A 23,235-nucleotide genomic window follows, 5' to 3' on the forward strand; every position below is an offset into this window, starting at 1 on the left:
CCCTCAGCCTCCTGTACTGTTCCAATGCATCTCAATGGGAGTTCAGGAACTGCATCTCATCTTTCAATTCAGCCCTTTGTAACCCCAGAGTCAACATGGACTTCAGCAGTTTCTGAATGAACAGACAGTTGTCAGAACCTGGAACATTCCACCTGAAATGGTGCTGGAATTTGAGTCCATAAGGAATTTTAATGAGAAGTTTGCAGGGAATTGAAAATGAGGAGTTTACAGGTTAACATCATGAAGTGGGTGATTGGGTCTATATCCGACAGCTCCTATAAAGAAACGAGGTGTAATTTGGATAAATGTGTGCTCCCTCTCAGGCCAATACCTCCTTCCACAGCTGCAGGGCCCAGAATTGGGCACAAACCCCAAGGGTGATCCAACCACAAATTTGAACATCTTTCTGCCTTTTGCTTGAAAAAAAAGATACTTTCCCACAGACAGTACAGACACATGTTTCTCCTTCCACAGTTAAATGTCAATGGTATTCAGATCCTGATGACCCTGCTGACGATAGAAAGTTGATTTTGAGATCCCTGTCTCAATTATTGACAATTAAAATCCTATAAAATGAATTCAGTCAGTGTAGGCTGAACAGTAAAGACAAATATTTCTCTTGGTAAGTGTTTGATGTGTAAATGCTCCTCTTCAAATCGCCCCGCTTCCCCCACCCAGGAAGAGGACATGTCCATGTGCCTCATTGTACATTGTCCCCAATAAAGTTGGCGGCCATAACTCAGGACCTATCACTGCCTGAGGGCCACAGCCATTTTCCCATTTGCTGTAAACGTGGGACGAAGAGTTTCTAATTCAGGCCGAACTACTTGTACAGATTGTAATTAAACCCTCCCAGTCTAAACTGGATCCAACTCCCCTTTCCCATTTCCTCCTCCTGCACACACCAAGGGTCATTCTAGGTCCAGTGACTCTTCCTCAGAACCGACAGCAGCTGGAAAAATTAGAATCCCTACAGTGTGGAAACAGGCCATTCGGCCCAACAAGTTCACACCCACCCTCTGAAGAGTTTCTCAACCAAACCCATTCCCCGACCCTATTATTCTACATTTGTCCTGACTAATGCACCTAACCTATACATCCCTGAACACTATGGGAAATTTAGCTTGGCCAATTCACCGAACCTGCATATCTTTGGACTGCAGGAGATAGGGGTTAAAGCGTAAATAATAGGTGGGGACAGAGCCCAAAAGAGACAGTAACATTTGGAAAGACAAAGGAGTGGATAACAATCTAGCTGGGGGGGTGCATAGCTGTTAATGGAGGGGACAGGAACCTTTGTCTGGCAGCATCTCAGTGGAGGTGCTGCAAATGGCAGCTGACTTCTGCTGCAAAACAGATCCTGAGCTTCCAGTTGCCTGTTACTTGTCACTTTAACACAAGAGTCTGTTCCCTGGCCAACATCTCTGTCTCATGCTTACTGCAGTATTCCAATGAAGCTTGATGCAAGCTGGCAGAACACTCAAGAACATATCAAAATGCCCCGTATTTCAAGGACGGCAATTTCCCCTCCTACGTGGTCAACAACACTCTCCAGTGTATCTCCACCACTTCCCACACCTCTGACATTGAACCACACCTCTCCAACTGCAACAAGGATAGAATCCCCCACCCGCCCCCCAGTTCTCACCTTCCACCTGGATACAACACATCATCCTCCGCCGCTTCCCCCACCTACAATCAGATCCCACCAGAGATATATTTCCCTCTCCATTCCTTTCAGCATTCCGCAGAGACCATTCCCTGTGAATTCCTAGTCAGATCCATGCTTCCCACCAACCCACCCTCCACTCCCAGCACCTTCACTTGCCAATGCAAGAGGTGTAAAACCTGTGCCCACACCTCGCCCCTCACCTCCAAAGGACCCTTCCACATCCAGCAGAAATTTTCCTGCACATCCAAACACCTCACCTATTGTGGCCTTTGCTTTTGATGCGGTCTCCTCTCCACTGGGGAGTCAGGACACCAACTTGTGGAATGTTTCAGGGAACATTTCTGGGACACATGCACCAACCAACCCCACCATCCTGTGGCCGACCACTTCAACTTCCCCACCCACTCCGCCAAGGACATGCAAGTCCTGGACCACCTCCACCACCAAATCCCAGCCACCCAACGCCTGGAGGAAGAAAATCTCACCTTCCACATTGGGACCCTTTAACCACAGAATCAAGGTTTCCTCATCTCCCCTTCCCTGCCTTATCCTAGATCCCCAACCCTCCAACTCGACACCATCCTCTTGAACCGTCCCACCTGTCCACCTTCCTTTCCAATTATCCACTCCACCCTCTCTCCATTACCCTCCACCTACATCTATCTATTGCCTTTCTTGCTCCCTTCCCACCAACTCCACACATCCCTCTTATTTATTTCTCAGCCCTTTTACTGTCCCCCACCACCCCCTTCCCAATCCTGGCATTCCTGATGAATGGAATATGCCCAAAACGTCGATTCTCTTGCCCCTGAGATGTTGCCTGACCTGCTATGCTTTTCCAGCGCCACACGTTAACGCAAGCTGGAAGAACAACACCTCACCTTCTACTTGGGGACCCTGCAACCCTCTAGCCCCAGTATCAAATTCAATAATTTTAGGTCCTGAATTCTCCAATTTCCTGGCGTCCTAGCCTCTTAACCCACACACCAGGCCTTGTTATCACATAGCCCACCATTACACACTACCTATGCTTAGCCACTAACAGTCCCCAGAAACAGCTATTCACCTTCCCCCAGCCAGATCGTTATCCACTTCTTTGTCCAACTACTCCCATCTCTTTGGAATCTATCACCACCTATCATTTACTCCTTAACCCCTACCTTCTGCATATAAATCAACATTTCTTTTCAGTAACATCAGTTCTGAGGAAGGGTCAGCGGATCCAAAATGTTAACTCTGATTTCTCTTCACAGATGCTGCCAGACCTGCTGAGCTTTTCCAGTCCCTTTTGGTTGTTGTGGGAAATTTACAGCATCCGCAGTTCTTTTGGTTCTAATTTACCAGGAATTTCTAATTCAGGTCTAGCAGCCTAAAACCGTGCTTTTATAAACCCTCCCAGTCCACAATAACTCCATTTCTTCCCCAGACTTTGCAGTGTCTCCCACTCCCTTCACACTCACTAGGTCCCCCCTCACCGTGACACTGCGCCTGCACAGCTCATGGCCACGTGTTGGCCTGCTGGACCCACCCCAATTCACTTCCATTGGCTGGAGGATCACGCCAATTCTCCTATTGGTCTGAAGCTGCTGTCAATCACCCGGGCCCCATTGTGACATGGTGGGCTCCTCCCAAGAGCATCGGAAGCTGAGGGGTGACCTCATAGAGCTTTATAAAATCATGAGTATGGATGGGAAAAATAGACAAGGTCTTTTCCCTGGGGTGGGGGAGTCTAGAACGAGAGGGTGTAGGTTTAAGGTGAGAGGGGAAAGATTTCAAATGGACCCAACAGGCAACTTTTTTCACACTGAGATTGGTGCGTGTATGGAATCTTCTGTTCAGGAAAATGGTTGAGGCTCGTACAATTACACCATTTGGCATCTGGATGGGTATGTGAATAGGAAGGATGTAGAGGCATATTTGTCAAGTGTTGGCAAATGGAACTAGATTAAGTTGGGATATCTGGTTGGCATGGACCAATTCGACCAAAGTATCTAATTCCATGCTGTAGGTCTCTATGACTCTGCCCTGGGATGAGCTTCATCATTCATAGTGAATGGGGCAGTAACAGAGCACAGGTGTTTGGGGCTATTCAGCCCATTGGGGCTGTACTCTCCCCCTCTGGAGATGGTGCCAGTCCATCCCAACTCACCTCCCATTTGTCTGTAGCCCTCCAAATCCTTCCTTAAAAAAGTTAAATTCCAAATTTGTTTTGACAATAACTACTGAATCTGCATCCAGCTGTCGGTCAAACTGTTCCAGATACTCAGAACTTAGTGAGTAAAATAATCTTCACATTTTCAACCTGCATTATTTGTCAGTTACCTGAAGGTAGTTGCTAAAAATTGTGACGTTAATAATTTCTCCCTCTGTGTCTCTCTAAATTAAATACCCTGGAAACAAATCTGCTCCTGGTCGAAATCACTGCCTAACCTTCTCAGCTCCAAGGAGAATTATCTGATCTTCTGCTAACTCTCCATAAAAGAGAAACCGATCTTAATTTTAGTAGTGCCATAAAGATATACAGCAGAGAAACAGACCCCTCGATCCAACTTGTCCATGCTGACCAGATATCCTAAATTAATCTCATCCCGTATGCCAGCTCTTAGCCTATATCCTTCTAAACTTTTGCTTATCATGTACAACATCTCAAAGACATAATTGGGTAACTGTACCAGCATCCACACTTCCTCTGGCAGCTCATTCCATACACGTACCATGTTCAGCTGGAAACATTGGCCCTTAGATCCCTTTTACATCTTTTCCCTCACACCTGAAGCCTGTGCCCCCAAGCTTTAGACTCACATATTCTGGGAATAAGACCCTGGGATTTCACCCTATCCATGCCCCTCACAATTGTATCCGATGCTCCAGGGAAAACAGCCCTAGCCTATTCACGCTCTACCTATATAGCTCAAACCCTCAACCCTGGCAACATCTTTGCCGATCTTTTCCGAAACCTTTCAAGTTTCACAATATCATTCCAATAGCAGGGAGACCAGGACTGAAAGCAGAATTCCAGAAGTGGCTGAATCAATGTGCTGTGCAGCCGCAAAATGACGTTCCAACTCCACTGCTCCATGCACTGACCAGTAAAGGCAAGTACACCAAACACCTTCTTCAATACCCTGACTATGATTCCACTTTCAAGGAACTATGAACCTGCAATCCAAGGTCTCTTTGTTCAGCAACATTCCCCAGGACCTTCCCATTAAGTGTATAATTCCTGCCCTCATTTGCTTTTCCAAAATGGAGCACCTCACATTTATCTGAAATAAACTCGATCCGATAATCCTCAGCCCATTTAATTGAAGTCCCATTGTACTCTGAGGTAACCTTCTTCGCTGTCCAATGCACCTCCAATTTTGATGTCTACTGTAAACCTACTAACTATACCTCATATTCACATAGAAATCATTGTTATAAATGATGAAAAGCAGTGGACCCAGCACTGATTCTTACACCATATTGCTCATCACAGGCCTCCAGTCCGAAAAGTACTACCCTCCAGCTCCAATCTTCCGACCAATTTGTAGCCAAATAGCTGGTTCTCTCTGCATCCTATGGTGTCTAACTTGCTAACCAGTCTGTTATGTGGAACCTTTTTGAATGTCTTTCTGAAGTCCAAGTTAGTGATTTATGTACAAAGCCATGCTAACTATCTCTAATCACTTCTTGCCTTTCCAATTACATATAAACCTGTCCTTCAGAATTCCTTCCAACACCTTGTCTGCCACTAACCTCAGGCTCACTAGAGTATTGTTCCCTGGCCTTTCCTCATCACCTTTCTCAAATAATGGCGCCTGTCTTGCAGCACCTCACCTGTGGCTATTGGTGATAGAAATATCTCAGCGAGGGGCCCGGCAATCACTTCCCTAAGTTCCCACAAATATTTGGGATACACCTGATCAGGTCCCACAGATTTACTCAGCTTTATGTATAAAACATCCAGTACAACCTCCTCTGTAATATGGATGGTTGTCAAGTCATCACTATTTATTTCCCCAAAGTCTCTAGCTTCCATATTCTCTTTCAGTAAAACCTGACATGAAATCCTCGGATAGTATCTCTCCCACCTTCTGTGGTTCCACAGACAGCCTTGTTGATTTTTGATGGCCCCTATTCTCTGCCTGGTTACTCTTTTGTCCTTAGTGTTTTGTAGAATCTCTTTGGATTGTCCTTCAACCTCTTTCCCCCCAAAGATATCTCATGTATCGTTTTTGCCCTCCTGTTTTCCCTCAAGTGTATTCCTACTGCCCCTATACTCCGAGGGATTCACTCAAACCCAGCTGTCTGTACCTGCCATATCCCTCCTTCATCTTTTTGACCAGACCCTCAATTTTTCTAGACACACAGCATTCTCTACACCGACCAGACTTGGCCTTAACAGGAACATTCTGTCTATGTTCTCTTGTTGTCTCATTTTCACAGGCCTATGGAGGCAATGGCAGATGAGGACATGGAAACAGTCATTCTCAGTAAAGAGGTAGTGTTGGGAAAGGTAACAGCCCAAAGGTACATGGGTCTCCTGGCTGTGATGGAATGCATCCCAGGGACTAAAAGAGATGGTGAAGGGTCTATTGTCCTTTCTTGCTAGAGGGAAGGTTATGCTGCAGCTGTACAGGGTGCTGGTGAGGCCACACCTGGAGTACTGTGTACAAGTTTGATCTCCTTACTTCAGCAAGGATGGACTGACACTGGAGGGGGTGCAGAGGAGGGTCACTAGTTTGAGTCAGGAGTTGAGAGGAGGGAGTTGGTGTATGTGGAGAGACTGAATAGACTGGGACTATGCTTGCTGGAATTTAGATGAATGGGAGGTTGTATTGGAAAAAATAAAATTAAGTAGGGAATAGATAAGATAGAAGCAGAGAGGTTATTTCCATTGGGGGGGGGGGGGGGGAGGGGGTGGGGTGGGTCAAACTAGAGAGCATAGTGTCAAAATAAGGGGGCATCTGATTTAGGACAGAGTTGAGGAGGAACTTCTTCAGCTAAAAGGTTATGAATCTGTGGAATTCCCTGCTGAGTGTAGCAGATGACGTTATCAACTTGATGTCTTCAAGGCAAAATGTAGATTTGCAAACAGGAAAGGAATTAAGGGTTATGGTGAGAGAGCAGGAAAGTGGAGCTGAGGCCATGAAAAGATCATCCCTGATCTTATTGAATGGCAGTGCAGGCTTGAGGGACCAGATGGCCTAATCCTGCTCCTATTCCTTCTGTTCTTATGTTCCCACTTTCCAGCCGTCCCTTTACCTGGGGGTTGCAAAGAAATATTGAAAGTTCTCGCCTTGTACCATCAAAATTCACCTTTGTCCAATTTTGAACACCAACTTTTAGATCTGGTCTATTATTCTCTGCAACTATATTAAATCTAGTAGAATTATCATCAGAGAATCCCAAGTGTGAAGGCAGGCCATTCGGCCCATCACTTCCACACTGACCTTCACAGCCTCCTATCTAACCCCTGTAACGCTGCATTTCTCATGGCCAATCCACCCAACCTGCACATCCCTGAACAATATGGGCAATTTAGCCTGGATTATCCACCCAACCTGCGCATCCTTGGACTATGGGAGGAAACCAGAGCACCCAGACAACCTCAATAAGGTGATCATCTTGTTCTTATTTCCCAGTTCCACCCAAGTAATTTCAACGGGCAAACCCCCATGAATATCCTCCCTAAGCACAACAATAATGTTATCCCTAATCAAAAACACCATTCCACCTTCTCTCTTATCCCCCTTTCTATCCTTTCTCTTACATCTATTCTCTGGAACATTAAGCTACCTGTCCTTTCCAACCTAAGCCACGTTTCTGTAATACCCACTATATCACAGTCCCATGTTCAAAACCATTCCTTAAGCTCATCTGCTTTCCCTGCAAAACCTCTTGCATTGAAACAAATGCAGTGCAGTGTTATCAAAAGGACAGACTGATGGGCAGAGGTGGGTGGCCCTGTTGGTGAGGGATGATGTTCAGCCCCTTGCGAAGGGGAAGACACAGAATCAGGAAATGTAGAGTCAGATTGGAGGGTGGCTAATGTTGTCCGACTTTTCAAGAAAGGTGGGAGAGAGAAAACAAGGAATTATAGACCGGTTAGCCTGATGTCAGTGGTGAGAAAGATGCTGGAGTCAATTATAAAAGATGAAATTATGGCTCATTTGGATAGCTGTAATAGGATTCGTCACAGTCAGCATGGATTTACAAAGGGGAATATACTGACTTGGATTGAAAATTGGCTGGCTGACAGGAAGCAAAGAGTAGTGATAAATGCTTTCTTTCCGAATGGCAGGCAGTGACTAGTGGGGTACCACAAGGTTCGGTGCTGGGACCGCAGCTGTTTACAATATACATTAATAATATAGACGAACATATTAAAAGTATTATTAGCAAATTTGCTGATGACACAAAGCTGGGTGGCAGGGTGAAATGTGAGGATGATGTTATGAGAATACAGGTTAACTTGGACAGGCTAGGTGAGTGGATGGATACATAGCAGATGCAGTTTAATGTGGATAAATGTGTGGTTATCCACTTTGGAGGCAACAACAGGAAGGCAGATTACTATCTAAAAGGAGTCAAGTTTGGTAAAGGGGAAGTACAACGAGATCTAGGTATTCTTGTACATCAGTCAATGAAGGCAAGCATGCAGTACAGCAGGTAGTGAAGAAAGCTTACTGCATGCTGGCCCTCATAACAAGAGGAGCAAAGAGGTCCTTCTGCAGCTGTACAGGGCCCTGGTAAGACCGCACCTGGAGTACTGTGTGCAGTTTTGGTCTCCACATTTGAGGAAGAGCATTGTGGCTATTGAGGGAGTGTTGGGTAGGTTCACGAGGTCAATTTCCGGAATGGCGGAATGATCATATGTTGAAAGATTGGAGTGACTGAGCTTGTATACACTTGAGTTTAGAAGAATGAGAGGGGATCTGATTGAGACCTACAAGATTATTAAAAGGTTGGACACTCTGGAGGCAGGAAGCATGTTTCCACGGATGGGTGAGTCCAGAACCAGAGGACACAGTTTAAAAATAAGGGAGAGGCCATTTAGAACAGAGTTGAGGAGTTTGGGATATAGAGAAACTGCAGAGCTGGGCAGAAAGGTGGCAAATGGAGTTCAATGTAGCTAAGTGTGAAGTGATTCACTTTGGTAAGAGTAATAAAAAGATGGATTACTGGGCTAATGGTAGATTACTTGGTAGTGTGGAAGAGCAGAGGGATCTTGGTGTCCATGTACACAGATCTCTGAAAGTTGCCACCCAGGTAAATAGTGCAGTGAAGAAGGCATATGGCGTACTGGCTTTTATTGGTAGAGGAATTGAGTTCCGGAGTCCTGAGGTCATGCTGCAGTTGTATAAGACTCTGGTGCGGCCGCATCTGGAATATTGTGTGCAGTTTTGGTCGCCATACTATAGGAAGGATGTGGAGGCACTGGAACGGGTGCAGAGGAAGTTTACCAGGATGTTGCCTGGTATGGTAGGAAGATCCTATGAGGAAAGGCTGAGGCACTTGGGGTTGTTTTCTTTGGAGAAAAGAAGGTTTAGGGGTGATTTGATAGAGGTGTACAAGATGATTAGAGGGTTAGATAGGGTTGACAGTGAGAACCTTTTTCCACGTATGGAGTCAGCTATTACAAGGGGGCATAGCTTTAAATTAAGGGGGGATAGATATAGGACTGATGTTAGGGGTAGGTTCTTCACTCAGCGAGTCGTAAGTTCATGGAATGCCCTGCCAGTAGCAGTAGTGGACTCTCCCTCTTTATGGGTATTTAAGCAGGCATTGGATAGGTATATGGAGGATAGTGGGTTAGTGTAGGTTAGGTGGGCTTTGATCGGCGCAACATCGAGGGCCGAAGGGCCTGTACTGCGCTGTATTCTTCTATGTTCTATGTTCTAAACGTCTTCACCCAGAGAGTAGTGGACACATGGAAGGCAGAAGGCAGTGGAGGCCAAGTCTATGGATACTTTCAAGAAAGAGATGGATAGAGCTGTTAAAGATAATGGAATCAAGTGTTACGGAGATAAGACAGGAACAGGATACTGATTGTGGATGATCAGCCATGATCATAATGAATGATGGTGCTGACTCAAAGGGCAGAATGTCCTATTCCTGCACCAATTGTCTATTGTACCTTGTCAGTCCTACCTCATTCTGTGCCTTGCTCTTGCCTGTCTAACTTCTCAACTGTATTAGCCTCAGACTTACCTCCTTTCTCACTATCTCTTTAGGTTTACCCCCATGCCGTCACTGGTTTAATGCCTCCTGAGTAGCACTAGCAAATCTCCCTGCTTGGATATTAGACACCTTCCAATTCAGGTGTAATCCATCCTTCTTATGCAAGTCAATTCTACCCCAGCAGAGATTCTAATGATCCAAAAATGTGAATCCTTCTCCCCTGTATCAGATCCTTGGCCACACATTCATCTGCTCCACCCTGCTATTCCTACTCTCACTAGCATGTGGCACCGGGAATAATCCAGATATTACTACCCACAAGGACCTGCTTATTATCCTCCAGGTTAATTTGCTATATTCTCTCATCAGGACTTCATCCTTTTCTCTTATGTCATTGGTACCAATGTACAGCGACCTTGCACTGATCATTCTCCCCTTTCAGAATATTCTGCACCCTCGGAGCCATCCTTCACTCAGACAGTAAGGAGGCACCACCCCATTCTGATGTCTCACTGTTAGCTACAGAAACTGCAGTCTGTGCTGCAGACTAGAGAGCCCCCTATCACCATCGATCGCGTGGAACCTGATCTATCTCACATTACATAGATACATTCCACTAGGAACTTGGCTGTCAGTGCGATATTCCCCTGAGAGTTTGACCCCCGACACTTTCCAAAACAGTATACTTGCTTGAGATGGAAATAACCACAGGTGACTCCTGCACTACTTGCCCTCCACTCCTCCCTTTCCAAGAGGAAATCCATCTACCTGACTGGATCGGCAGTTTTCCTACCTTTCTGAAACTGCCAAGTATCACACCCCCTGGCTCCTGTAAATTCTTCATTACTTTTAACCATCGCTCCATCTGATCCATGAAATCCTATAGGATTTGCATCCTCACTTCCTGCAGACAATCAGGATCATTGAAACTTTCCTTAATCTCCTACGTCCAACAGGAAGAGCACATCACTGTACGAATGGCCATCTCTGCACCTTAACAGTCCACAGACCCAGAAAAAGGCGCACAGTCTTACAGCTTTACAAAACACTACTTTTGAATAAATTAGTACCAATATTTTATATTAAAAAACTTAATCAAAGTATCATAAGATGTGTATTTAAAGAAATAAACCATCGCCCTACTGAATGTTGTAGCTTTACTAAAATAAAACAGATTAAGATTTATCTTTGAAGAGACCAAAACCCACTGAGCTGTGAGTCACAGATGAACAGCACTAAACAGAACCTTCGGGCAAATTTGTCCATGCCAACCAGATATCCGAACCTAATCTTATCCCTCTTGCCAGCACCTGGGCCATATCCCTCTAAATCTTTCCTATTCATGTCCTTAGTTGCTCCTAAAGTTGCTCCTTAGTTCCCTTTTATATCTTTCCCCTCTCACCCTCAACCTCTGCTCTCTATTTCTGGACTCTCCTACTCAGGGAAAAGACCTTGTCTGTTTACCCTATCCATGCTACTAATGATTTTATAAACCTCTACGGAGGTCACTCCTCAGTCTCTGATGCTCCAGGGAAAGAAAGCCCCAGCCTTTTTGCTCTCTTCCTGCAGCTCAAACCCTGGCAATATCCTTGTTAATCTTTGTTGAACCCTTTCAAGTTTCACAACATCCTTCCGATTGATGGAGAACATAACTGCACACAATATTCCAAAAGATGCCTAACCAATGTCCTGTACATGACCTTCCAACTTCTATACTCAATGTCTGGTCAATAAAAGAATGTATTCCAAACACTTTCTTCAATATCCTATCTACCTGCAACTCTACATTCAAAGAAACATGAACCTGCACTGCAAGATATCTTTGTTCCTCAACACTATCTAGGAATTTGCCACTAAGTGTATCAGTCCTGTTAAGATTTGCTTTTCCAAAATGCAGCATGTCACATTTATCTGAATTAAACTCCATCTGCCACTTCTCACCCATCTGAACAACATCCTGTTGTAATATGAGGTAACCCTTTTCGCTGTCCACTATACCTCCAATTTTGGTGTCATCTGCAAACTTACTAACTATACCTCCTATGTTCATATCTAAATCATATATATAAACGACGAAAAGTAGTGGACCCAGCACTGATTCTTGTGGCATTCCACCTGTCACATGCCTCCAATCTGAAAAACAACCCTCCACCACCACCTTGCATTCTACATTTCAGCCAGTTCTGTATCCAAACGGCTAGTTCTCCCTGTATTCCATGATATCTAAACTTGCTAACCAGTCTTCCATGGGGAACCTTGTCGAGCGCCTTACTGAATTCCATAGATCATGTCCACCTCTCTGCCCTCATCAATCCTCTTTGATACATCTTCAAATAACTCAATCAAGTTTATGAGACATGATTTCCCACGCACATAGTCATGCTGACTATCACTAATCAGTCCTTGCTTTTCAGAATACATGCGCATCTTGTTCCTCAGGATTCCCTCCAACAACTTGCCCAGCATCAATGTCAGGCTCACTGGTCAATAGTTCCCTGGCTTGTCCTTACCACCTTTCTTAAATAGCGGCAGCACGTTAACCAACCTCTAGTCTTTCGGCATCTCACCTGTGAAAATCGATGATACAAATATCTCACCAAGAGGCTCAGCAATCACATTCCCAGCTTCCCAGAGTTCTTGGGTTCACCTGATCAGGTGCTGGGGATTAACCAAGCTTTACGGGTTACAAGACACCCAGCACGTTATCCTCTGTAAGACGGACATATTCAATATGTTGACATCTATTTCCCCACATTCTATATTGCCCATGTCCTCCTCCACAGTAAACACTGATGCAAAATATTTAGTTAGTATCTCTCCCATCTCCTGCAGCTCCACGCATAGGCTACCTTACTGATCTTTGAGGAACCCTAGTCTCTCTCGAGTTACCCTTTTGTTCTTAATGTATTTATAAATACCCTTGGGATTATTCATAACCCTATTTGCCAAAGCTATCTCATGTCCCCTTTTTGCCCTCCTGATTTCCCTCTTAAGTATACTCCTACTGTCTTTAATGCTCAGGGATTTTTGGGATTTTTGGATTGGAATAAATGCAAAATATTACATCTTGATAAACGAGGGCAGACTTACACTAATTAAAAACAGGGCCTCGAGTAGTGATATGGAACAAAGAGGCCGAGGGGTTTGGGCCTTTCAAATCTGTGTCACATGTAGACAGGGTGGTTAAGAAGGTGCTTAGCACACTTGCCTTCATTGCTCAGACCTTTGATTACAAGAGTTGGGACATTATTTTGGATGTTGGGGAGGCCTTTTCTGGAATTCTGCCTCCAGTTCTGGTCATGCCGATAACGGAAGGCCATTATGTAGTTGGAGCGGATTCAGAAGAGATTTACCAGGATGTTGATGGGAATGGATAGTTTGAATTATAAGCAGAGGCTGGATAGGCTGCGACTTCTTTCACTGGTGCGCAGGAGGCTGAGGAGTGACCTTATTAGACGTTTCTCAAATCACGGAGGGTTGGTATCATTAATGTGAACAGCAGGTGTCCTTTCCAGGAAGGGACGCGATTCAAGACTGGGTACATACCTTTTAAGGTGACAGCAGAACAGCTTTAAAAAGGCGTTCGGGAATTTTTTTTTATTTTTGTTCAGACAATGGTTTATGTATGGAATGAACTATGAGAGGAAGTGGGAGTTGTGAATCAAATTACAATTTGAGGGTGGCACAGTGGCTCAGTGATTAGCACTGCTGCCAGGGCCCCAGGTTCGATTCCAGCTTTGAACAACTGTCTCTGTGGGACTTGCACATTCTCCCAGTGTCTGCATGGGTTTCTTCCAGGGGCTCCAGTTTCCTCCCTAATGAGAGAGCAGCCCTATGGTCTGGTAGGACAATGCTGCCTTTACCTCTTACACAGTGATGCCACTGTGTCTCTGGGGCGGGGAGAGGGAATGCTGATGGTCGTGGATGGGACACCACTCAGGCACAGTGCTTTGTCCTGGAGCATGTTCACTTTCTTTAATATTGTTGGGGGCTGCACTGATGCAGGCAAGTGGAGAATGTTCCAACACAATCCTAATGTGTACCTTATAGAGAGCAAACAGACGTTGGGGAATCAGGGGTTTGGGGAAACTGAGGTGTTCTCCTTGTAGCAAAGGCAATTGATGGGAGCTGTGACGGAGGGGTTTAGAAAAGTTACACGTTATAATAATAAACCTTATACCCATCAGCTCACTATACAAGGATTACAGGGCACACATTAAAGGTTTGGGAAGATTCAAAGGAGAACTTTTATGCAGCAAATGGAATTCAGATGGAATACAATACTCACACAGTGCAAATATCCAGGTCCTGATGAATTGACTAATTCAATCAGAGTTCAGTGTTACAATGACTGAGATTACCATCTGAATGTCCACCTGTAGTATCCTGTAATACAAGTTTATAAAATCCATTACTGTCAGTTCAGATTAGAAACTCGCACCATCCCCTCCTCCTGGCCCAGGATGACTGGACACATTACCCCTTGCGGAGGTCAGCAGTCAGTTCAGGTGGAAATCTCTGTGGGTTTCTAGGAGTTTCCACCTTGGAATTTCATGTGACTGAACAGGGCAGATCTTTGACACATGGGACAGAATATTCCAAGAATCAGTGAGATGTGGAGAGCAGGATTTGCTTCTTTTTTTACCTTCCGTGTTGCCGCTGTGCCTCATCAATAAGACATGGGGGGTGAAAGGCTCATGCAGGTTGATGGGCAAGTTGCCTCCACTCTGACCAATGGGCAGCAAGCGCCTCCCACAGAGTATCTCTAAAGACAGAGCAACTCTGCATGCTTCACACTGCCCAGTGCTCCCAATAAATGTTTAGAAGAATGGTGGGGAGGTGGGAGGTGGGGAGGTGGGGAGAACTCCTGGAAAAGACATAACTGTAAAGTTCTAAGAGGATTGTGAAGAGAGAGATATGCACAGGAGAAGGGGGCAACAAGTTGTCAAATGGAGTATAACTTGGGAAAAAGTGAAGTTGGTCATTTTGGAGAGGATAATAAGAGAACAGAGTGCTATTTACATGGTGGAAATTGTAGAAAGCTGCACCACAAAGGGATCGGGGGGTAATTGTGCAGGAAACACCGAAAGCTAGCAGATTCTATGTCAGTCACGAAATCAAGGGTTCATTTCAGATTCATCAAGTTTAAGGTAACACCGACACGGGTAAGGGGTTTCAGTAGCAATGGAGCTGGGGTGAGGTGGAGACAAGCAACATTTTAGAGATTGGAATTCCCAGTGTTTGTGATTGTGTAGATGTCTGATCAGAAGGTCACCTTGGGGTTACAGATATGACAGCAATGTTGTGAAGAGTCTAGTTCTATCTCAGACTGCACCCAGTGAGAGGGAGGGGCTCAGCAGTAAGGGAAAGGAATTTGTGATAGCAACTGAAGGTAATGGGTTTAACCGTAACAATGTTTCATTGGAGGAAATTGCAGTTAATCGAGTAGTGGGAGTGTGATAAGCAGTTTGGTAACTGAGTAACAGTGGAGCAATGGAGAGGGATGATGGGGAGGGAGAGCTGGGCAATTGTCAGTGTACATGTGAAACCTCACACTGTGCTTTTGGACGATGTCACCTCCTGGCAGTGCGTAGATGAGAAACAGGAGGGACCAAGGATAGATCCTTGAGGGACACCAAATACAAGGAATTCAGAAAGGAAAGGGAGATGGAGGAGGATTTACAAATGAGGGTGAGGTCAAATGTTAGTTTTTTTTGCAGAATGGATGAGAAGGACATAACCAGAAAAGAAAGACAGACAGAACAAGGAACAATACCTGTGAATTGGCGAGGGGAAGTGATGAGGAAGAAACAGAGTTGGAATGTCTGTAGTTTAGTGAGACTAGTAAAAGATCAAGATGAGCTCTGATAAGGCTTGACAAGAGACTGGAGAAAGATGTAAGTTTGGGACAAAAATCAGGAACACCATGTGAGGCAGTTTGTCTCGGTGGGCTAGTGGGAGGGAGGGAAGCAGCAGATCGGATTGTCTCAGTCTTAGTAACAGAGATACTCAATGTGCTCCTTGCTCTTGTTATTGGAGGGAAGGATGAAGGACACAGGATTATGGACAGTGTTTTACAAAGAAACAAAACCAGGGTTAGTGATATTTAAAATGAATGAACAAACCTAATGTATTTAACTTTTATCCAGAATATTAAAACATACAACTGAAGTCCTCGTTCGAATCCCAGCTTGGCAGATGGTAGAATCTGAATTCAAGAAAAAATAACGAATTAGGAATCTCCTGATCGCCATGGAACCATTGTCAATGGCGAAAAAAATCCTGCCAACCTGACAGTCGCCCAACAAGTTACTCACTGTATTAATCACTGCAAAGTCTCAACAAAGGAATGAAACTGGATGGATCACTTGGTATCTAACAAGGCATACAACCACAGTATCAGCCCTCTCGACTCTGCAACATGCTGCTCACTGACATCTGTTTTTATTGTGCCAAAATGTGGCGAGCTGTCTCACAGACTAGTCAAGGAACAGCCTGACATAGTCATACTCACAGAGTAACCCCTTACAGATAATGGCCAGACACCACCATCACCATCCCTAGATAGACAGTGTGATGATGGAAAAGCACAACAAGTCAGGCAGCATCCGAGGAGCAGGAGAATCGATGTTTCGAGCCTAAGCCCTTCATCAGCCTGACCTGCTGTGCTTTTCCAGCACTACACTCTCGACTCTGATCTCCAGCATCTGCAGTGTTCACTTTCTCCTGAAATCTCTCGATATGTCCTGTCCCACCAGCAGGACAGACCAGGCAGGGGTGATGGCACAGTAGTGTACACACAGGAATTTGATCTGAGCAGTTCTGCCACACCTAGTCAGGAATGGTGATGGATAATTAAACAACTCACTGCAGGAAACATCACAGATATCCCACCCTCACTGATGGAGGGGTTTCACACATCCATGCAACAGACAAGACAACAGCATTTGCAGCAATTTTCAGCCAGCAGTGCCAAGTGGATGAGCCTTCTACATTGGTACCTGACATCACAGACATGAATCAACTTGGGAGTACTCAGCATTGACTTTGGACACCAGGAAGTCTCATGGCTCCTGCTGATTACCACGTACCGTGCTCCCACAGCTGATGAATCAGTGCTCCTCCATGTTGAATAACACTTGGAGGAAGCACTGAGGCAATAAAATGGTGACAAGCCTACTCTGGGTACAGGATTTCAATGTCCTCTACCAAGAGCAGCTCAGCAGCAGGATTACTGACTGAGCTGGTCGGGTCCTCAAGGACATAGCTGCTCAACTGGGTTTGCAGCAGGCGGTAACGGAACCAGCAAGAGGGAAAAACATACTAGATCTTATCAGTATGAATTTGCCAGCTGCAAATGCATCTGTCCATGACAGTATCGGTAAGAGCGACCATCCCACAGTCTTTTTGGAGACAAAGCCTCACCTTAAAGTTGAGAAAAACCTCCATTGTGATGAGTGGTACTATCACCGTACTAAATGGGACCGATGTAGGAACTCAAACTAGATCTCTCTGAGGCACTGTGGGATAACAACAGCAGCAGAACTGTCACTCCAGCACAATCTGTAATCTCATGGGTCTGTAAATCCCGCACTCACCCATCACAATGGACAGGAATGGAGGGCATGCCATTAGACCAGACAGACAGACCTAAAAATGAAGTGCCAACCTAGTTAAGCTACCAAACAGGAGTATCTGCATATCAAACAGCATCAGCAGCAAGCAACAGAGCTAAGTGATCCCACAATCAATGGATCAGATCAGCGTTCTGCCACACCCAGTTGTGAATGGTAATGGACAATTAAACAACTCGTTGCAGGAAGCACCACAGATATCCCCACCCTTACTGATGGAAGGGTTTCATACATCCATGCAAAAGATAATATGACAGCATTTGCAGTAATTTTCAGCCAGATGCAAAGTGAGATGATCCATCTCAGCCTTCTCCAGTGGTTCCTAATGTCACAGATGTGAGCTTTAAGCCAGTTCAATTTAGTTCAAACAATATCGAAAATGGTTAAGTAATTAAAGGCTATGGGTCCTGCTAACATTCTGGCAATAATACTGATAGCTTGTGCTCCAGAACTTGCCACCCACCAAGTCACGTACCGCTCCTGCACTGGCATCTACCAACAATGTGGAACATTGCCCAGGGATGTTCAACACAAAAACACAGGGCAATCCAACCCAGGCAACTTCCCTCCATCAGTCCACACTCGATCAGCAGTAAAGTGATGGAAGTATTCATCAACAGGGCTATCAAGCAGCAGCTACTCAGCAACAGCCAGCTGAGCGACACTCATTTTAGGCTCCACCAGGACCACTCAGCTCCCGATTGTGTTACCGCCTGATTCACAACCTGACAACTAGCTGAATCCCAGAGGTGAGGTGAGAGTGACAGCCCAGTCCCACTCCAACACCACTGATTCCAGCTGATTCCACCCTCAGCTCAGCTCATATACTGAAACTCGCATCCATCGTGTGTTATCTCCAGACTTAATTATCCAAACACATTCCTGGCCAGTCTCCCAAATTCAACCTCCCTGTAATCTCAAGAAAAAAATGAAAGCTCTATCGCCCACGTGCTCACTTCTCCCCAAACATGTCAAAAGGCTCCTATTCATAAGCAACAACAATTTAAAATGCCCATTCTTGATTTGATTCCTGGCTGTTATCATCCCTAGCTCTCTGCACCACACATCCTTTGTCGAGGTCTCAACCCATTTTCTTCAAGACTCCCAACGATTTGTTAATTCATTACTTCAACCGTGTGGCTGATTCTACAGTTGCTCAAGCAACATGGTCTGGAATTTGTAGCGAAAACCTCAAAGGTCTGCTTTCCAACTATAAGACATCCCTCAAAACCTGCTTTTTGGCAATGCTTTTGGTCACCTGACCTAAAATCTCCATCTCTGGCCTTATATCTAAAGTTCTCAATAGTATTTTTGCGAAATTATAAGCATGATAATAAAACTACAAACTGTTCTTGATTTGGACATTATTTTCAAATAATCACTGTTGCTGTAATGAATAATCTGTAATGTCTCTTTCCCAACCACATTGTGGAAGCACCTTCATCACACAAACTGCAGCTGTACAAGAAAGTTAAACATCACACTCTCCACAGGCAACGGGGCTTTGGCATTAATCACTGGTATCAGTGGAAGGAGAAACACAGTTGATGTTTCAGGGAGTGCAAAATGGATTACAGGGAATGAAAAAGAAAAAAAGCAATCTGATAATAGAGCAGCACATGGTCAGGGGCTGGGCTGCAGTGAAAAACTAATTTACAAAGGGTCTATAAAAGTAATAATACAGTACTAAACAGACCAAAAATACACCCACGGTTCGAGACTGGGGAAGCTAGATATTGACAAAGTGGTCATGAGGAAGCCCAGAGGTGAATCAGAGCAGTATTGGCTGCGATGATTCCAAAGACTCTAAACTAGAGAAAGGCTGCACATGCGCCTGGCTGCACCTTGCCCCCTACAAAGATGGCGGCGGTGCACATGTCCAGTGAATCGTTGCCCCGAATAAAGATGGCGGCGCTCACTCAGGTCTGCAGCCACGCTGAGGCCATTCCCCATTTACTGCAAACACGGGACTGGGACGTTCAAATTTATGTTTTCCGACGTGCACAATTTGTTTGTAAAACCTCTCCGCTCATAGCATCACAGTTTTTCTCCCGTTTCCCTGTTTATTTCTTTCCTGACCGTATCCTTTCTCTCCATAACGTCCCGAACACCTGGTTGTTTAAGCTCTGCCCTTCATTCACTTTGATTGATTGGAGGACCAACCTCCGGCTAGGTCCTCCAGCTCCCCCCACCGTCCTTTCCGGTGCTGACATCAATCACCCGGGGTCGACTTGTTGACTAGAGCATGCGCAGTGTGTCCTGCTTTAGCTGATATGTTGGGTAATGTGATGGGAGAGTTTACTAAGGGTAAGAGTTCCCTTTGTGTGAGCTCTGCAGTAGATTTCTTTTATTCATGGAGGGAATTGCCTTCCTACTCATGACTGTATCGCTGTGATTGATGAATCAATGCCATCTGAACCAGTACATAAACACCACATTTTCACAACATCTGAGATCTTTAGCACATTGTATCACGCTCTTCTTTGGAAACAAAAAAGTATGAAATGGAGCCTCAAGGAATCAGAGTAGGAGTTGGGCATTCATCCCCTCCAGCTTGTTTCCCCCCATTCTATCAGATCATGGCTTGGCCAACCCAGACCTCAACACCTCTTTTATGCTTGATCCGCATAGCCCTCAACTGCTCAATGTTTCCAAAATCTATCTGCCCTCTTTTAAAATAATTTGAGATAGAATCATAGATTCCCTACTGTGTAGAAACAGGCCCTTCAGCCCAACAAGCCAGAAGAACCCTCTGAAGAGAAACCCAACCATTCCCCTCCCGCATTTAACTTTCACAACTGTTTGAGTGAGAAAATTCTAGCCATTCACTGAGAGAAAAAAATTCTTTACTTTTTCTAAAATTAATGTTCCCTTATGTAATATCCCCTGGTTTGAGACTTCACTGGTGCTAGAAGATCTAGTCAACATCTACTCTGTCAAGCTCCTCAGAATCTTGTTTCCACAAGATCACCCCTGCTTATCTATTCTTGATAGATCAACCCTTTCTTCCTCGAAGCAGCTAAGTGAATCTTGTTTGAATGGTCTCCGATGTTGGTTTATCCTTTATTAAATATGGGAGCTAACATTGTATACAGCACTGCAAGTTAGGATTCAGCAACAGCCAGTGTGGTTAACCAATCCTTCATCCATGCTAATATATTACGCTGATACCATGAGCTCCTAAATTGTGCAATTAACTTTTATGTGGCACCTTTTCATTTGCATTTTTAAAATCCAATTACAGAACATCATTGGATTGCCCTTTATCAGCCCTGCTTGTTATCTCCTCAATGAACTGTTGCAAATTTGTCAAATATAGTTTCTCTTTCACAAAACCCAGTCTACCATGTTAATAATAAGCTTTTCTAAATGTCCTGCAATTTCTTAATTTAATATTCGACTCTGTAGATTCTTTCAGTAGATTTGCTAAGTATGATTCCCCTCTCTTAAATCCATGCAGACTCTGTCCAATCCTATCACTGTGGACTCGATGGGCCAAATGGCCTTACTTCCGTTTCTATGTCTTATGTTCAGTAAGAAACTTGACTGTACTCCAATGTAGTTAGTAAATGTATCTGTATTTATTTTTAAAAATCGATTACTTATCAATGCTGGACCCATGCAATATCAATAAATTAGTGACTCTGAATTTGGGTTATAATGTTTTTTCTGTTAATTCCTTTTCATACTGTGTTATGCAGACAGCACCAAGTGATCACTCTTAATTGTGAGTAACTTTGAAAATAATATATTTTAAAAATGACATCCCAAAATGCTGCCTCATTTTTATGCACAGAGGATTTTGCATTCAATAGTTTGCAGATAAAATTGAACAGATTTTTGCTGTAATTTGGCCAGCTGCAGGTTACACCAAAGTGGCAACTCTGCTCTCAAATTCTTACTTGACACTGCCCAAGGCGATACTGATGGGACTCCACTTTGCCATTCTTGTTCAGCAGCTTTATTTCCAGGTTTAATCGTATAATCATCCTAAAGCTTTTAATTTTAGACAACTTCTCTTTTAGGTACATATGTAAATATCATACTGAAATGTTGCACTGAATGGTACTAAATCTGAAATTAGTCTCTAATCTGATAGTAACGTGCTTTGACCCTTCTACGTTTGTACTGGCATAAGTCTATGCCAGTTACTTTTCTGAAGCCTGTGATTCCTGACGAAGGGCTTATGCCCAAACCATCAACTCTCCTGCTTCTCGGATGCTGCCTGACTTGCTGTGCTTTTCCAGCATGACACTTTTCGACTCTGATGTCCAGCTTCTTTGGTCGTCACTTTCTCCTTTGAGTAGATTAAACCAAGAATAATTTTTGTTGATCAAAGTGCAATAGGAACCAATTCATGAAATTCAGATATCTCACATTTACCTTAACTATGTGAAGGCTAAGACATTACTAAATTATTGTCAGTAATTGAAACCGTGCTGACAAACTTGTGCAGTATCAGTGCCTCAGCTTTACAGTGTTCCCAGATATCGCGCAGCTGCAGTATTTTGTTTTGCACTCAGCTATATGTTGTTCTCACTTGTTTCTTTGTGAAAGATTACAAAACTAACTTAGATGAATGAACCTATGATTTCTTTAACCAATGTTGGGAGAAAAGAAATGTCAGTATTTCAACTGCTGATAAAGTAAAATAAACTGATAATCAGTAGAAAGGGTTTAAGATGGATATGGAACAAATGCTGGCAAATGGGATTAGATTAATTTTTGATATCTGGTCAGCATGGGCAAGTTGGACTGAAGGGTCTGATTTTGTGTTGTACAACTGTGACTTCATTCTCTCAATTATTCAAAAAGTTAAATACTTCGAGGAGGAAAAGGAGAATTTATGCAGAGAATGCACTTGAAATGATGATTGAGGTATATCAAACTCACATTGTTTCATGACGTTTTCCTCTGGGTTCTTCAATGAACAAACTTGTTTTGTTATAGAACATAGAACATAGAACAATACAGCACAGAACAGGCCCTTCGGCCCATGATGTTGTGCCGAACTTCTATCCTAGATTAAGCACCCATCCATGTACCTATCCAAATGCCGCTTAAAGGTCGCCAATGAATCTGACTCTACCACTCCCTCGGGCAGCGCATTCCATGCCCCCACCACTCTCTGGGTAAAGAACCCACCCCTGACATCTCCCCTATACCTTCCACCCTTCACCTTAAATTTATGTCCCCTTGTAACACTCTGTTGTACCCGGGGAAAAAGTTTCTGACTGTCTTCTCTATCTATTCCTCTGATCATATTATAAACCTCGATCAAGTCACCCCTCATCCTTCGCCGTTCCAACGAGAAAAGGCCGAGAACTCTCAACCTATCCTCGTACGACCTACTCTCCATTCCAGGCAACATCCTGGTAAATCTTCTCTGCACCCTCTCCAAAGCTTCCACATCTTTCCTAAAGTGAGGCGACCAGAACTGCACACAGTACTCCAAATGTGGCCTAACCAAAGTCCTGTACAGCTGCAACATCACCTCACGACTCTTGAATTCAATCCCTCTGCTAATGAACGATAATACTCCATAGGCCTTCTTACAAACTCTATCCACCTGAGTGGCAACCTTCAAAGATCTATGTACATAGACCCCAAGATCCCTCTGTTCCTCCACCTGACCAAGAACCCTACCATTAACCCTGTAAACTGAATACATAGTTATCTGAATAACTATGTAGCATGTGATTTGTTTTGCACAACATATTTCGTTAGGATCTAGTGAACTATTAAGAAGTGTTCATTTTAAAA

At 44.2% G+C, this 23,235-nt stretch overlaps 1 long non-coding RNA gene across 3 annotated transcripts in view; it reads right to left on the minus strand.

Moving 5' to 3' along the window:
- LOC140496204 (uncharacterized) overlaps positions 1–23,235 on the minus strand; it is a 54,162-nt gene that overhangs the window by 14,010 nt on the left and 16,917 nt on the right. For all 3 annotated transcript variants that reach the window (XR_011964216.1, XR_011964215.1, XR_011964214.1), the window contains exons 3-4: positions 15,964–16,046; positions 14,127–14,224 (exon numbers count right to left, since the gene is read on the minus strand). This is a non-coding gene — a long non-coding RNA (uncharacterized lncRNA). The remainder of the gene's footprint in view (positions 1–14,126; positions 14,225–15,963; positions 16,047–23,235) is intronic.

Source organism: Chiloscyllium punctatum, chromosome 26, assembly GCF_047496795.1.
Source record: "Chiloscyllium punctatum isolate Juve2018m chromosome 26, sChiPun1.3, whole genome shotgun sequence".
In the NCBI taxonomy this organism is placed as follows: domain Eukaryota; kingdom Metazoa; phylum Chordata; class Chondrichthyes; order Orectolobiformes; family Hemiscylliidae; genus Chiloscyllium; species Chiloscyllium punctatum.